Below are 18,483 nucleotides of genomic sequence, written 5' to 3'. Positions count from 1 at the left end.
AATAGTCTGGTTTTTTATTGCATTGACTAAGAAGCATCAATATTTTACACCGCCAAGGGACCATAGACCTTATTAAGTAACGTAAATTTGAACGTAATACGTCTAAGGGTTTCTAGGAAAAAGGGTAGGACAGACAGACAGGCAGACAGACGGACAAAAAAGTGATCCTACATGCGTTCCGTTTCTACCGACTGAGGTACGCAATCCTAAAAATATGTAGTCCATGTCCATCTGAACGATTATTAGAGTACGGTTTAAAAAAACTGAAGTAAATTAGTCGAGAATCTTTCAAGATTTCTGTTGACAGTGTTCCACATTTATCTATTATATATACATTTAAATATCATATACCTTTAAAAAATAAGTAGCTGAGGTCCGTCCGACAATTTATTAGAGCATGGTGTAAAAATTTGAAGTAAATCGGTCAAATAATCCAAAATGAGATTTTCACTCGGCAGCGGAGCGTGTGCTGATATGAAACTTCCTCGCAGATTAAAACTGTGTGCCAGACCGAGACTCGAACTCGGGTCTCGAGTTCGAGTCTCAATCTGACACACAGTTTTAATCTTCCAGGAAGTTTCATACGGTCAAATACTTTTCGAGGTTTTTGGTAACGATGTTAAACAACTTGTCTTTAACATATTAGTATAGAGTATAGAAGCCAGAGATTTTAGTGTTTTTAGATTTTGTAATTTTGTTTGTTTGCTAGTATTTTTACTTTTCATTTGCATCTGTTCATAACCAAAATATTACACTCTCCAGTCACATTAATGTGACCGTTGCCTATGTTCGACATCAGTGTGCCATACTGTAATCGCTCACAGACGACTGGTGGCAGCACTAACAGTGGAGAGTATGAAACTTCCTGGCAGATTAAAACTGTGTGCCCGACCGAGACTCGAACACGGGACCTTTGCCTTTCGCGGGCAAGTGCTCTGCCATCAGAGCTACCGAAGCGTGTCGCGGGGATGCATAAATCAGTGAGGTCGTTGTCATACTGTGGCCAACGTCCAAAAGGGCATGATAATTGGCTTTTGGACCAAGCGTGGCAGAATGTCTGAAGTGGCTAAGTTTTTAAACTGTTTGTGTGCCGCCGTGGTTAAAGTATACCGTGCACAGCAAAATGGCGCTATCGAAAACCAGCGCCAAGTAACTGCGATGCACTACGGGCCACGGATGGCAGGGGTGAATGATGACTGCGATGCGTTCGGGCGAATAGACGTGACAGCCCATATGAGCCCTGGGACTGCCAGCAATGTCTCCTCAACAACAGCAACAGGACATCGGTGAATCGCGACAGGTGGCATTTTCAGACGAATCACGTTTGTGCTCCGTCAGACAGATGGCCGTTGTCGTGTACGGCGTGAAACATCTGAAAGCAAACACCCTGGAACATTAGTCCCAAGGGTCCAGGTCGGAGGAGGGAGGGTTAAGGTATGGGGAATGTTTTCATGGCATTTCCTGGGTGATCTCGTCATTTTCGAAGCCACAATGGATCAACGCATGTGTGCATCCATCCTTGGGGACAATACCCAGGCTTCTGACAAGTGGTGACATTAGTGTGACTGGAGAGTGTATTAAGGCAATGGGCATCCAGGATGGAAATAGTTAAAAAAAGAACGGGAGATCACTCACTAACAGATGATTACACAAGTATTGGACATACGTACGTAGTGGATTACATATCTCCAGACCTACTCTGTCTGGATGCACGAAGTTTAGAGGTAGCTTACACCCACCAAAAGTTAACATCTGTCACTGTGTTATTTGATTAAAAAGTGACAAATATTTTGGTTAAAATTCTCGGAGGTTCAAATGGTTCAAATGACTCTGAGCACTATGGGACTTAACTTCTGCCGGCTGGAGTGGGCGTGCGGTTCTAGGCGCTACAGTCTGGAACCGCGTGACCGCTACGGTCGCAGGTTCGAATCCTGCCTCGGGCATAGATGTGTGTGATGTCCTTAGGTTAGTTAGGTTTAAGTAGTTCTAAGTTCTGGGGGACTGATGACCACAGCAGTTAAGTCCTATAGTGCTCAGAGCCATTTGAACTTAACTTCTGAGGTCATCAGTCCCCTAGAACTGAGAACTACTTAAACATAACTAACCTAAGGACATCACACACATCCACGCCCGAGGCAAGGTTCAAACCTGCGACCGTAGCGGTCGCGCGGTTCCAGACTGTAGCGCCTAGAACCGCGCGGCCACTCCGGCCGACCAATTCTCGAAAGAGAGCAAGCTTCCACTCACCCGTAGATAATTGTACAGACGTACTTCTTCAAGTACCACACACATTTGTTTCCAGACCCCCCCCCCCCAATTGTGTTTTAATTGTCGACAGCAGCATGGTCGTTCGGGGTATAATTGTTGTGAGTGTTAGCCCTTCTTTACAAATTCATCTGTCAATGAAACACATTGTTCCCAACAGCTGTATGTGTCTGCACTTTTGTGTTCAGGAAAAGTTCCAGCATGAATATCACCTCTTTGTCGTTCTGGAAATGCCTGAACGCAATGGTTCCTCCATCTGAAGGAAATGGAAGAAGTCACTGGCTGCCATGTCAGAAGAATACAGGGAAGTGAGGCAGAATTGTACAGCATAAAGAAGCAACGTGTATGATGAATCCAGTGCATAATGAGCTGGTATGCTTCATGAAGCAAATATACCATGTTGGAAAGTTTCTTGCACTTCATCTTGACAACCTCCCACAACCTCATCAGCTGATTTTGGTAGTACGCTCCGCTGACACTTTAACCCAATGGCAGTCACAAGAAACACTCATCACCTTGCCCATTGATGGTTGGGTCCTTGCCCTCCTCGGTCACTTCGTTCTTTGCCATTCAGCCTTGTTCTGCTACACTGGAAGAGTTTGTATCACCTAAGCACTGTTCCATTAATGGTGGATTGTTGCCATACACTTTCGCCAAATGAGCATGGATTGTCGCAGTATTGTTCCCCCTCAAAATGTGGAAAACAAATTGCGACATGATACTCCACTCTTTCAATGGGATGCGCCATGTTGTTCTGGCTCCTCAAGCAGCAAGCTACAGCTGTGCGGATTTCAGTGTATAGCAAGACTGCAGTGATATACCTTGAACTCCAAGGAGATACTGGTCAATATGTTGCCAACTTATTTCTCAAGCATGCAATAAAATGAAATTGGTTTGTTTACTAGGTAGCTTAAAGGCTTTTCAGTGTATGATGTCCATCTTAAATTATTGTTTGCAAGACAGTTGGACCCAGATGTTGGCCCTGATTTACTACATCACACAATTAGTTGTTTTCATTGACTCTTTAATTCTCATTTAGTTTCTTTTCTTTTCTTTTTTTTTTTTTTTTTTTGCAAATTCACTGTTGGAATCATTTTGCATTAAAAAGGGCTTACTTGCACCAGGAAAAGGAAGAGCGGCTGAATTAGAAATATATAAAAAAAATACTCAATATGTCAGAACGAGTTCGTAAGAAATTGAATATTCTGTTACTCTTATCAAAGGTTTCAGATGCTGATGGTCATGGATAACCGGAAATTGCAGAGAATTTTAATTCAAGTTTGTCAAATCTTTGCCATTCTCCTTTAAAATAAAAGAAAGTTCCGAAATTAGATTCAGAAATTTAATAAAGCTTAAGTTTTGTCCTGTACATCCTGAAATTTGTAGACAATTTTCAGTTTCTGCTGAGGTTAAGACAAAACATCTGTACCGTCCGCCCCAGTAGCTGAGTGGTCAGCGTGACGGATTGCCGTCCTCCGGGCCCGGGTTCGATTCCCGGCTGGGTCGGAGATTTTCTGCGCTCAGGGACTGGGTGTTGTGTTGTGTTCATCATCATTTCATCCCCATCCGGCGTGCAGGTCGCCCAATGTGGCGCCGAATGTAATAAGACCTGCGCCAAGGCGGCCGGACCTGCCCCGCGAGGGGCCTCCCGGCCAATGACGCCAAACGCTCATCATCATCATCATCATCATCTGTACAGAAAAATTCTAATGATCAACAGTTCCACTGCTGTGCAGATTATGATGACCTACTGCTAAGTGAGTTGAAGAAAAATACTTGAGTTTTTGCAAGTACTGAAATTTGAAAATATTAATATTCGCTCCCAAAAGTTGGCAGGTGCCGCAGGTTTCTTCTAACTTCACAATTTCAGTCAGCATGGTCAAAACAAGCTTAAAACTTAAACAGTAAGGGGTCAAATTAGCGATGTCTGGCAGGAAGAAGAACAAGTTATTTCTGCAACCGTAGAAAGAAGGGTTTGTGTTTTGTTGAGAATAAAGGAAGTTAGTTGTGATGGAAATCTATCAAGTGCACTGCTGCACGCAAAAACACTATTACTACGTTTGTTATACGAAATATAATTGTTTAATTGATGGTTTGTGAGTGTCTGACGGTAGTATTTTCAAGATTATATTTTTAGTCTTGTTCATAGGGTCTCCAAGACAAACAAAATCTTTTCTAGGACAAAAACATTTGCACTTTCTCATGAAATAAGAATAAATAGATAGAAATATAGCACATGACATCAATATATGCACAATATTGATGATATGCGTACATATTTATTACATCTAAAATACACTTACCAAGTGCAGTTCGATAGAACTAGTGACAATGACATCTCTGTGGAACTACTAAGAGGCGCTACCTGAAACCTCGTTTGTGCAAACATTACTACAATAACAAAATGGTTGAAAAATCGTCACAATTGATATTATACACAGCTTTGACCTAATATAGCACGGATATGGTGAATGACACAGCAATTTGTGCATCAGATTCAGATATCTCCTTTGGATTAGGCCTGAGGGGACTCGACTAAAACACCGCTGCCACGACGGAAAAATACTTCTCTGGTTCCCGGCAGCAGGTTATTGCGTGGACTCTTTGGTTTAACAGTGTGCTCGATGACTTGTAATGTGGCGGTCGCATTTCATGTATGCTCTTACGCTCGATAGTAAATCGTCATCTGTATCAGTCGTACGTATATTAATTACGTTTCTTACCCACCACCGTGACTAAAAACTAGAAGCCTACTACTATAAGGCGTCTTGTCACGTTCCGCGTGGCTTCCCCCGTCGGAGGTTCAAATCCTTCCTCGGGCGTGTGTGTGTGTGTGTCGTCCTTATCATAAGTTAGTTTAAGTTAGATTACGTAGTGTGTAAGCTTAGGGACCGATGACCTCAACCGTTTGGTCCCATAAGACTTTACCACGAATTTCCAAGTTTTACTATTATAAAATATCAATTTTAAGTAAAGTTTTGGATGATACCTAAAATTTGCTCACTTCATGTGGAAAGACCCTATTATTAACCAGGTTGACATTCGTCATGATGGCTAATGGGAGCGACTGTGAATGGAAAATATATTTTACGATCGCTCGTATCAGCCTTCGCGGATGGTGTGAATTGGATTTGCGCAAATAGAACAAGACACACTGGGATATGACAATTAAACTCTCATGTAACTGTTTAGTTCTTAGAAGGTTTTTTAATCCAAATGGTCCCTCTAGAGATATGTTTAATTCGTTGAATGTGCTTTATTAAAAAACGTACCCTTTAGAGACAACGCACTGATCTCGCGATACAGTACGTATCCAAAGGAGCTGACTTCAGCAGATGTTGCGCCGAAACGTTTTATTTTGCGTACCAGTATACATTATGTTACCGGCCACTGTGGCCGATCGGTTCTAGGCGCTTCAGTCTGGAACCACGTGGCTTCTACGGTTGCAGGTTCGAATCCTGCCTCGGGCATGTGTGATGTCCTTAGGGTAGTTAGGTTTAAGCAGTTCTGATGACCTCAGATGTTAAGTCCCATAGTGCTTAGAGCCATTTGAACCATACATTATGTTAGTATGTGATGCTCAGCTGAGGGACATAACTATAGTCATGGAATCAGGAGCCAAATACATGAATTGGGAACCCCTCTCTCCCTCATACATGGCTACCTCACCTCACCTCACTTGATTCTTTTTTACACTCCATTGATTCGTCACTCATAACGGGTGTTCCGTCTTAGCCTTTGCCGAGACATATTTTACAGGTAATCCTTTTAATTCTACAGAGTCTTAATGCAGACTGACCTCTGACCTGGTTAAAGAAGTTAAATGATTCGCACCTCTGAAGGATTTCCAGAAGTCTTTGATTATTTTAACATCGTGGAAGATTTCTCTTAACTGCTCGATTTTACTGTTTCCACATTTTCTTCACAGTTTGTTAACTTTTTTTTCTTCGAGTGCCAAGGGTAGCCTGATAGGATGAAGGGGAGAATCACATGTTCTGATGTGCTTTGCTGTTATCGTCTTTATGTGAGAAATGGCCTCTTGCGGCGCTTATTAAGTTCTTCGGTTAAGCTGAATTCCTATTGATTTTTCTCTGTTGTGACCGTTTCCATAACAGCTTCTTAAGAACAATACGGCCCATATGCCCGGAGGGCTTCGATCAGTAGTGCCATTAACAGTTAATATCGGTCTCGGAACAGCAGTCACTGGTAAAGAAATAGCATACGGTTTTGCAATGGAAATGGAACTGACAGAATTAACAGAGTTACAGAAGAAGCAGTGAAATAACAGAGGACTGGGAAATAGCGAGAAAGGGTGAGCGAGGGAGTAACGAAGAGGAAAAAACTACACACACACAGACACACAAACACACACACACACACATTCTCTGATCAATATGATTACTTAATCAAGGTTGATTGTGAGATGTACACACACACACACACACACACACACACACACACACACACACACACACATTCTCTGATCAATATGATTACTTAATCAAGACTGATTGTGGGATGTATAATTCAAAAAATAGAATCAAAGAAATACTTGTTAGGTTTGACGTGCAGAACTTCCCAGGAACAGCGATCTAACTAATGTGCTCATCTTTCGTAAGAGCGTAGTACCTGGACGTACTGACCGAGCGAAGTGGCGCAGTGGTTAGCACACTGGACTCGTATTCGGGAGGACGATGGTTCAATCCTGCATCCGGCCATCCTGATTTAGGTTTTCCGTGATTTCCCTAAATCGTTCCAGGCTAATGCCGGAATGGTTCCTTTGAAGGGGCACGGCCGACTTCCTTCCCTGTCCTTCCCAATCCGATGAGACCGATGACCTCGCTGTTTGGTCCCCTCCCCCAAAAACAACCCAACCCAACACTGGACATACTTAACAAATATTGCTCTAGTACGATGTGTTTGTCAAAGGTTTCCGAGAACTCTAGGTTCAACGTTTTACGAGTCGTTGAATGTCAAGCGTGAGCAGTGGCGTCAGCAACAGATCATGTCTGACGATTTTGCGTTCAAGTTTCGTCATTAATTTTTTCTAATCATCCATCAAAGACTGGTAGCATTACAACGAATTATCTTGCTTCAGAAAGCGATAGTAATAATCATAATAATCATAGTGCTAGGTATGAGGCAAGGTATGATAACGAATCGTGATGAAAGGAATATTTATTTATCAACACATTTATGCCAGTATCGCAGTGAAGTCATACCGACCTACAACTCCTTCAAATAATGTACATTGCAATTATATTGATTTTGAAAGGTGAACAGAAAGCAGCTGTGTCCCCTATTTGTGGGATGGGCCATGGTTCGTATCTGCTGTGTTAAAGATAGCCTCATTTCGATAGCAGAAGTGATCGAGTTGTTAGTCAACACGTCATTACCGGTCAGGACCTTCTTTCATTTCTGTACGTTTACTGTGTTTTTGAAATGGAAATGTTACCTAGACCTTCTAGGGGGAGTGGACAATAATCACACTAGTGCTTGATGGTAGAGTGGGAAGATGTCATTCTCAATGGAGAGAAGTCTTCCGAAGTAAGAGTGATTTCAGGTGTGCCGCAGGGGAGTGTCATAGGACCGTTGCTATTCACAATATACATAAATGACCTGGTGGATGACATCGGAAGTTCACTGAGGCTTTTTGCAGATGATGCTGTGGTGTATCGAGAGGTTGTAACAACGGAAAATTGTACTGAAATGAAGGAGGATCTGCAGCGAATTGACGCATGGTGCAGGGAATGGCAATTGAATCTCAATGTAGACAAGTGTAATGTGCTGCGAATACACAGAAAGATAGATCCTTTATCATTTAGCTACAAAATAGCAGGTCAGCAACTGGAAGCAGTTAATACCATAAATTATCAGGGAGTACGCATTAGGAGTGATTTAAAATGGAATGATCATATAATGTTGATCGTCGGTAAAGCAGATGCCAGACTGAGATTCATTGGAAGAATCCTAAGGAAATGCAATCCAAAAACAAAGGAAGTAGGTTACAGTACGCTTGTTCGCCCACTGCTTGAATACTGCTCAGCAGTATTGGATCCGTACCAGATAGGGTTGACAGAAGATATAGAGAAGATCCAACGGAGAGCAGCGCGCTTCGTTACAGGATCATTCAGTAATCGCGAAAGCGTTACGGAGATGATAGATAAACTCCAGTGGAAGACTCTGCAGGAGAGACGCTCAGTAGCTCGGTACGGGCTTTTGTCAAAGTTTCGAGAACATACCTTCACCGAAGAGTCAAGCAGTATATTGCTCCCTCCTACGTATATCTCGCGAAGAGACCATGAGGATAAAATCAGAGAGATTAGAGCCCACACAGAGACATACCGACAATCCTTCTTTCCACGAACAATACGAGACTGGAATAGAAGGGAGAACCGATAGAGGTACTCAAGGTACCCTCCGCCACACACCGTCAGGTGGCTTGCGGAGTATGGATGTAGATGTAGATGTAGATGAAGAAAATAACGGAATTCAAATGTAATAAATTCATATTGACCCGTTATACCAACGCCACGGCTCGGCGGTTGGTGCTCTCGTAAGTAATTCAACAAGCTCATAAAACTTAGAACCTCTGTTTCCCAAATGCTCGAGAAGCATCGTTCTAGAACAGCATTTGTTACATTCACCTGCTCATCCCTTAGTGCGGCGGGTCCAGGAAAACTGCCACTTTCTCCCTCTTGGTGGAGCCAATGTCATGTTTCTGTGGGTCCGTGGTCACGACGGTCTGCCAGGAAGCGATGCTGCTGACACTGCTGCCAAGGCTGCGGTCCTTGTACCTCAGCCCGCGAGTACCTCTATTCCCTCCGATGATCTCTGTGTTGCCGTCTGTCAGGAGGTGGTGTCCCTTTGGCATCGCCAATGGTCCTCCCTTCACGGCTTCTGCTTATTAAGCCTCTCGCGGCACCTTAGACAACCTCCTCTCGGCGCTCCCGCCAGGAGGAAATTGTTGTAACTCGGCGCGTATTGGGCACTGCCTTTTTAGCCGTCGTCATTTGCTCAGTGGCGCTGCGCCACCACCTTGTACGCATTGCGCCCAAATTTTAACTGTCCGCCACTTCCTGCTGGAATGCCCTTTTTTTTTTTTAGCAATTTACGTTCCAGCTTGGGTTCGCCATCTGATTCATCAACCGTTTTAGCGAATGACGCGCGGGCTCTCGACCGCGTTTTCCTTTTTATCCGCCGAAGCAATATGGCGAAGGCCATTTAATTTTCAATTTTTGATCTCCATTTTCGTATGGTTTTTTTAGCCCTTTTTCCACGTTTTAGCTGTCTCCTATTCTGTCCATTGGGACTGACGTATAGTCAAAAATGGTTCAAATGGTTCTGAGCACCATGGGACTTAACATCTGAGGTCATCAGTCCACTAGAGCTTAGAACTATTTAAACCTAACTAACCTAAGGACATCACACACATCCATGCCCGAGGCAGGATTCGAAACTGCGACCGTAGCAGTCGCGCGGTTCCGGACTGAAGCGCCTAGAACTGCTCGGGCAGCGCGGCCGGCTGACGTATAGTCGTTTCCCTCGTCTCTGTGTTTGTGTTCTATAGTTTTGACTTGGGCGAGTATAACCCAGTTGTTTTTTGTGACCTAAAACAAAACAAACCGCATATTAAAGTCTTGCGAAAATCAGTGACCCGTTGGCCGTATGCTTCCCTTATTTTTAAATCTTGTTTTGATTGTCATTGCTGAAAGAGACTAAGGCATAGTTGACGAGTTGACGTGATCCACATATGTCCTGTCAGCGATATGCTTGGTAGATGTGTGACAGTGGGTAAAGGAAGAACAGTTTCTCCTTGTGCGACTAGGAAGACACAGATGATGTGGTTGTGTATAGTACTGTAATTTTACGCTGGTAGTGTGGTAAAGGAAGAGTATAGCGTCTACAATCTCCTTCTGCTAGTGATCACTCTTAGAGTCGTCCTCAGTCTGACACTTGCTGGTTGAAAGAGCCAGAGGTTAAAAGTAATTTCGTGGAGCTACTTGGAGCTCGTGAAACCAAATGTCGTCGACCAGTAGACCTCGTGTGGATGTAGGAGGCAAGCCTTTTGCGCTAGGGTGTGGAGTTGGTGTTCCGAAGCGTATTTCTTAAGTTGGCAGTCAGAGATCCATAACGATGAACCGAATTATTTTTTAAGAAACAGAAAGCCAACAAGGATCTAAACGCATTCCCGAGTGCGATCGAGGAATTCTGGTTAAATCATTTCTAGTTTTCTACGAAATAATTCGAGCTAAATACACAGAACACGAGATACCGTTCGGTTCTGAGTTCGTTGCTTTTCATGATGTACGTCAGTGATCTGCCGTTAAACATGACGGACGACTGGAACATTGTTCTCTTTGTAGACGATACAAACAGTGGCGAGTGGTAGCTATACATTCTGGGTGTTCACAAATTTTTAAATTCAGATAAATGTAAGAGCGCGAAATTAATAGCATTTGCTGTAAAACAGTTATGCTTATCAGCATATTTATACAACTTCAGCCATCGTCAATAATAATAATAATAATAACAATCATATGCACAACGTGCCTGAAAGGAAGAAGAATTGTTTTTGTGAAATTTTGTTGTTTTGTACATAATTACTTACAGTTTATGGCAAGAACGAAATAATGTTTAAGCTTTCGCTACTCTCTGTTTCGCATTTTTGTGTAAGTGGGAGCTTCCATGCTTTTTTTATTTTTTTGGACAAATTGACAAGATCCATAATATTCATGTATTAGTTAACAAATTGACCTCTGAGCTGAAAATCAGGCATTCTTACTTTGCACCAACGAGACAGCTTACGCTTATTATATATTTCTTTGTTACAATTTCGCTTGCAGTCACGCTTAATTGATTTCGTCACTTTCTCAGACAAAAGATCTGGTCTGGGAGGCCCTACTTCCTTTGTGGCTTACTTTTCCCGCTGATTTTCTTTTCTGTTAGCGCTTAATGCAGATTCAACAGAGTTCATGTTGACACTGCATAGGAAAGCCTATTCCCACACAGTAGGCAACCAACTCCAAACACATACAGCCTTTTGTGGAAATTATCAAATTCAAGTAGTACTATCTACCAACAAGGTCACTAGACTAGAATACAGATGAGGAGCTGAGGGCCAAAAGGGCCAAAAGCGCACCGACTTCAACCCCACATGTTACCGACAGTCGTATGAGCTACATCACTTATATTACACCCCAAGTCTTTCACAATAATATCTGTGTCCAGTGGCAGCTGTTGTGTAAGAGCACTTGCACACTCTAGCTTTTATACATTGCCGGCCAGTGTGGCTGAGCGGTTCTAGGCGCTTCAGTCTGGAACCGCGCGACAGCTACGGTCGCAGGTTCGAATCCTGCTTCGGGCATGAATGTGTGTGAACTCCTTAGGTTAGTTAGGTAAGTAGTTCTACGTTCTAGGGGACTGATGACCTCAGATGTTAAGTCCCATAGTCCTCAGAGCCATTTTTTATTGGCTATTTTTCTTTGCATGCCATAAAACGTAATGTAGATTCGGTAATCTGAAATACGTGCTGTGCTACATTGCTCCTGTAGACTATTTTTATATGTGGAACTTGGCATCAGAGTCGCAAGCACTTCTTCCGCTGTACACGTTTTAAGGAGCTTCTGCCCATGCGTAACTGGTACGACGTAATTGCCTTACTGGCCAAATACATACGGTTTTGATAAACAATGTGCACGGTTCACAGCTCAGCGTTACCACTCAACTACAAGTTTATGTCAATGCCACCAGGTGGTAGCACACTGCAGCAGGCTGTTATCTACGTCTGTTTGGCATAAATCCTGCTAGGCGGCAGCACACTCCACATATACGCCGATTCACCCACTATATTGTACAATTAAATCGGATATCAGTATATTTACAGTTAGAGTGATCGGAAAACCTGTTTTGTGCGATTATAAATGAGATATCGTACACTAAGTTCTGCATTCTATCATACAGTAATCCAGTTGAGGCACTGAAAACCATAAAGCACATCATTATCGATTGTGAGACTGTAACGTTTATCGACGCTTCTGACATCTGTTGATCTGACGATGGGTCAGGTTTATCTGTGCTGTAGGCTCGCACTGTATACATGAACATTCACGAAAAGCTGACTCACTGGTTTATTCAGGAAGTGTGATGCAAGTACATATCGTTTTTCAGTCTAGTCTTCACGGCATGTAAATTGCAGTTTCTTCTGAAGAGTCAATATTGTCAACAACAAATCTGAAGGATGGAATATATGTACAGGGACGGCAGCGTTACATTTCAGAGACACTTGAACGACGGTGTACACAAAGTTCGCGAACTGACACCGTATATCAGTCTGAACATTCTTTTCTGGGCTAAGAATGTTCTTGGTGAATGTACAGAATTGCCCCAAAATATAAAATAGAGTCAAAGTGAGCACAGTAAACATGTGTTTGTGTTTCAGTGTCAGAGACAGAGGAGAGCTCCCTTATTGTGAAGATAGCAGCTTTCGGTTTCTGCACAAGATCTTGAAGTGATACTTCTAGGAATGCCGTCCGTCTACACTCAGTCCTATGAGTTTAAGATAACCGATTTCACTGACTGACCACATTTCGGACTACAAAATTTCGGTTTTACAAGAGTTACGTGTCAGAAACTTTATGCATTGTTTTCAGTTGCAATTAAGCGTTAATCTGTTCTCCGAATGCCACGTGCAGATGTTACTGACAGTCGTATGAGCTACATCACTTATATTACGCCCCAAGTCTTTCACAATAATATTTGTGTCCAGTGGCGGCTGTTGTGTAAGAGCACAAGAGCACTTGCACACACTAGCCGGCACTTGCACACACGTTGCCGGCCGGTGTGGCCGTGCGGCTCTAGGCGCTGCAGTCTGGAACCGCGAGACCGCTGAGGTCGCAGGTTCGAATCCTGCCTCGGGCATGGATGTGTGTGATGTCCTTAGGTTAGTTAGGTTTAACTAGTTCTAAGTTCTAGGGGACTAATGACCTCAGAAGTTGAGTCCCATAGTGCTCAGAGCCATTTGAACCATTTTGGAGATTAAGGAAAGTATTTAATCGCAGATCTGATTAGGACAACTAGTGACATTTTGGAAAATTTGGAAATTTGTGGAAAGGTCTTATGGGACCAGGCTTCTGAGGTCATCGGTCTCTAAGCGTACACAGTACTTAATGTAACGTAACTTACGCTTTGGACAACAAACACACCCATGCCCGAGGGAGGACTCGAACCTCCGACGGCGACAGCTGCACGGACCTTGCAAGGCGCCTTAAACCGAGCGGCTACCCTGCGCGGCTAAGACATTTCTTGAGCCTCCCAAAGAAGTGCGTGTTTGGGATAAGCATACGAGAATTTTTGCCTTCATAGCGACAAATGCTGTGGATAAATGCAACGACTGTTAGCAAAAATAGAATTAAGGTTGCTGATACTGGCTATTCTAATGCAAATTAACAACAAGAACTTTTGTCGCGTCAGAGCATTGTACCTCTTTTCTACTATTATTTTTCTCTAAAATGTATTACGTTGAGAACGTATTATATTTGATAAAAATATTAAAATTGGTCAGTCTACGTAGGTTACCTCTTCAGATATGAAAGTAGCTTAGGGCATATCCCAATGGAGTGTCAAAGGAGTATTCCTGTAATTCCGTTCATGTTGTGTACATAGTTCCGCGGAGTCAGCGCGTACACAACTTTCCCACTAGGGCGCGCCCTGCTAAGCACAACAGCGCAGGCGCAGCACTTGTCCGTCTCCGCACTACGAGATGGCACTGCCATAGAGACGGACCAAATTCTGCTTCCGCCGATCCGCGTATTAATATGTAACGCAGCCAATGAGATTACTGCTAACGTAGAACCTTTTCTCCTCACGGATCACACTCGCACAGTGGTACATGAACGCGCGAGGTGTTATAACGAGTGTAGAGACCTCCGATTAGTCAAATGGCTCTGAGCACTATGGGACTTAACATCTCAGGTCATCAGTCCCCTGGAACTTAGAACTACTTAAACCTAACTAACCTAAGGACATCACACACATCCATGCCCGAGGCAGGATTCGAACCTGCGACCGTAGCGGTCATGCACTTCCAGACTGAAGTGCCTAGAACCGCACGGCCACACCGGCCAGCTCCGATTAGTCAGTCTGCATTTGTCTGCACCAGTCTGTACCAGTCTGCATTAGTCTGTACCATTCTGTACGAGTTCTACATTTGTCTGTACCAGTCTATAGTCAAGTTTCAGTCTGCGCCTAATAAGATTACCATAATCCTGTACATCCATGAAGATAAATGTATAGACACTTTTGCCAAGTATCAGAGATATATGTGAGAATAAGATTAACGTACCAATACCAAAGGAACTTCAGATTGTCAATTGTAAATAGCATCCAGAACCAAGTTAAGTTATTTTTATGCTTGTTATTATTTTAATAAATGTGTGTGAGAATTAGTCAAGTTCTGTTTAAAGTTGGTCACCCACAAGCTGCTTCCCTAAGCGTGCAAGTGGCATTTCTATCGTCTGACCTAACGGCAGAAGATAAACACGCCACGATAAGACCACGAAACATATTGCTCATACTCGCCTACTTCGTTAGAGCGACAAGTCAAATAATCTGATGGTGTGTTCAAAAATTGTTCAAATGGCTCTGAGCACTATGCGACTTAACTTCTGAGGTCATCAGTCGCCTAGAACTTAGAACTAATTAAACCTAACTAACCTAAGGACATCACACACATCCATGCCCGAGGAAGGAATCGAACCTGCGACTGTAGCGGTCACGCGGTTCCAGACTGAAGCGCCTTTAACCGCACGGCCACACCGGCCGGCTGATGGTGTGTGTACCGAAGGTCTTACAGTACGCACACCACAGTTCACGATATGCACTGAGTTGACAAAAGTCGTGGGATAGCGATACACACACATACAAATGGTGGTAGTATCGCGTACTTAAGATATAAAGGGCAGTACACTGGCGGAGCTGTCATTAGCAGTCAGGTGATTCTTGTGAAAAGGTTTCCGAGGTGTTATGGTCGCACGACGGGCAGACTTCGAACGCGGGATGGAGCTATATGTATGAGACACTCCATTTAGGAAATCGTTGGGGAATTAAATATTCCGAGATCCACGGTGTCAAAAGTGTGCTGAGAATACCAAATTTCAGGCATCACCACGGAAAATGCAGTGACCGACAGCCTTCACTTAGTGACTGAGAGCAGCGGCGTTTCTTAGCGGTGGAAATCAATGTGGGACGAACGTATCCGTTAGAATAGTGCGGAGAAATTTGGCATTAATGGACTATAGCAGCAGACGAGCGACGCGAGTGCCTTTGATAACAGCACGATATCTCCTGCAGCGCCTCTTCTGGGCTCGTGAACACAGCGTTTGGACTCTAGAGGACTGGCCCGGTCAGATGAGTCCCTATTTCAGTTGGTAATAGCTGAAGATAGGGTTTGAATGTGGCGCAGACCCCACAAAGCCCTGGATCAAAGTTGTCAACAACGTACTGTGCAAGCTCGTGGTGGTTCCATAACCGTGTGGACTGTGTTTCCGTGGAAAGGACTGGGTTCTCTGGTCCAACCGAACCAATCATTGACTGGAAATTGTTATGCTCTGGTTCTTGGAGACCACTTGTAACCATCCATGGAGTTCATGTTCCCAAACAACGATGGACAGTGCGGCATGTTACCGGGCTACAACTGCTGGCCATTGGTTTGAAGAACGTTCTGGACGAGTGGAGCGACATGAATCCCATCGAACATTTATGGGACATAATCGAGAGGTCAGTCCACGCAGAAAATCTTGCACTGACAACACTTTCACAATTATGGAAAGCTGTAGAGGCAGCACGGCTTAATATTTCTGCAGGAGACTTCCAACGACTTTCTGAGTCCATGCCGTGTCGAGTTCCTGGATTTCGTTCCTGAATTTCGCCGGGCAAAAGGAGGTCCAACACGATATTAGGAGGTATCCCATGACTTATGTTACCTCACTTTATATGATACATTGGATAACGAGACAGTCATATAGAATTTTTTGAAAGAAATTTCGGCCATTTGACTGTCAATTGTTCATTTATTTTACACAGTCATGATTTCTGCTTTATAGCCATTCTGAAGTGCATGTTTCAAGTTTGAAATATATCTGATCCGTCTCTGACATACAGTATCATCGTCATCCCCAGGAAACATGTTTTCTTGACGATGACGTGTCGCAGACATATTTTAACTTTTCAACGTGCACTTCAGAATGGCTATGACACCTAAAACATGAGTGTGCAAAATAAATTAACAGTCAAACGGCGGATAATTCTCGCAAAAAAGAAGAAAAAAAGAAAATGAGTCAAGAGATCCTCGTATTAAGCTTCTTCTTCGTATATTGTAACGTCTGCCACGATACCTGAATGGTCAGCGCGTTGGAATGCCGGTTTTGATTCCCGGCTGTGGGAGGGGGGGGGGGGGGAGATTTTCTCCCCTCAGGAACTGGGTGTGTGCTGTCCTCATCATCAGTTCATCCACATTACCGACGCGCAAGTCACTCACTGTGGCATCGTACTCACTAAGAATTGCACTTGGTGGCCGAACGTCCCGTCTGGGAACTCCCGGCCAACGACGCCATACGCTCACTTCCATTTTTATGTTGTAATAAGTCGAATCACGGACACACACTTTCGGGAGTGAAGACCTACATGTAAAGAAGCCGAATGTGCTGTTGTTGACTCCAGACCGAAATAGCTGTAAGAAGGACATTCCTACATAGTGTTTATTAAAGTTGAAGCATAATCTGTTGTACGTCTGGCGTTATTATGTGATGATGATGATTTGTGGAACCACCGTTACATTCAGTAGAAAAAAGTGTCAAGTCGTTGGCGGCCGTGCAAAATATACGGAAGTAGTGGGAAAACAGGGGAAAGTAATGGCAATTGTTTCTCTTCTTTTATGGGCACGTGACTAAAACTTTAAAATGGACAAAAGGGGACTAGCTATCATTGCTCAAAGCTGTTGGGTTAATTGCGTAATGCGTAGGGGTGGGTGGCATTTCTCGGTCCAGGTTACTGAGCCTGTCCACACATGGGTGATGGGGATGGTAAGTTTTGTTCACAGAAGAGAAGTAATACGCAGAGTTAGAAACACATTTCTTGTCTACCGGAACTCAGATAACGGACCCCTGTTATATCGATCGAACTGAGATACTCGAGGTTTAGGCTGAAAATCCTTTTGTTTAAAAAAATAATAATAATAAAGTTGATCAATCCACTCTTACGACTCTACCGGAGTGAATAACTGCAGTAGTTCGGCTTCCAAACTGCAGTGCACCCGCAATGAATTACATTATGCCAATGAGCGATAAGAAATGCGACGATTTAGTCATTTGGAAAGTGAGTCCTACCTAGATCTGTTGCTGAGAGAATTACAATTTCGTCTGGCGATTTCAATTTTACAAGAATTTACTTTCCTATTCAAGGCATTTTTCTGTAAAAGATCTCCTAAATGCCTCCCGGGGTGGCCGAGCGGTTCTAGGCGCTACAGTCTGGAACCGCGCGACCGCTACGGTCGCAGGTTCTCGAATCCTGCCTCGGGCATAGATGTGTGTGACGTCCTTAGGTTAGTTAGGTTTAAGTAGTTCTACGCTCTAGGGGACTGATGACCACAGAAGTTAAGTTCCATAGTGCTCAGAGCCATTTGAACCATTTTTGATCTCCTAAATACGATGCCTCAATATTTCCATCTCTAATGAACTCGTCGCCAACGGAACGTTAAACCGTTATCTTACATTTCGTCAACAAATAAGACTGCAGTCAAGGGTTGAGTATGCTTTTCTGGTTACTGAACCCGCAAGGATATTCCCGTAAATAAAAGATTTGCGACAACTCCGCGACTAGCTGCTAGCCAGGCACACAGTTATTCATATCATGAGGTAAAGAGTATTAGTGTCGGTGCATTACATACCAGATGTGGAGTACAGTCGCAATGAGCGGGGCGTAACGCTGCTGGGCGAATCGCACGTGTCTGAATCGGAATGGGCGGCTACAGCCTGTTTTGTAACTGTGCAGGAGCTGCGTCATGCTAAGAGCAAACAAAAAACACACTGACGAGATAAGACGCGTCGATACCGCCGACTCATACTGACTCACTTCGCCTTTCTAGAAAGTTAGTAACTTGTCTCGTCATTTACAGCATCATTTTAGAACGCTCTGCAAAACTTAAGGACGAGATATGGTTCA

The 18,483-nt window shown here is 43.6% G+C and overlaps 1 pseudogene; it reads right to left on the bottom strand.

Moving 5' to 3' along the window:
* The window catches only part of LOC126144955 (glutathione S-transferase-like), a 68,239-nt pseudogene extending 49,958 nt beyond the window's left edge, over positions 1-18,281 (bottom strand).
* Positions 18,282-18,483: the final 202 nt, after the last annotated feature.

Source organism: Schistocerca cancellata, chromosome 2 (genome assembly GCF_023864275.1).
Source record: "Schistocerca cancellata isolate TAMUIC-IGC-003103 chromosome 2, iqSchCanc2.1, whole genome shotgun sequence".
Classification (NCBI taxonomy): domain Eukaryota; kingdom Metazoa; phylum Arthropoda; class Insecta; order Orthoptera; family Acrididae; genus Schistocerca; species Schistocerca cancellata.
The sequence above is the reverse complement of the archived record's forward strand: the minus strand, read 5'-3'. Positions and strand labels throughout refer to the sequence as shown.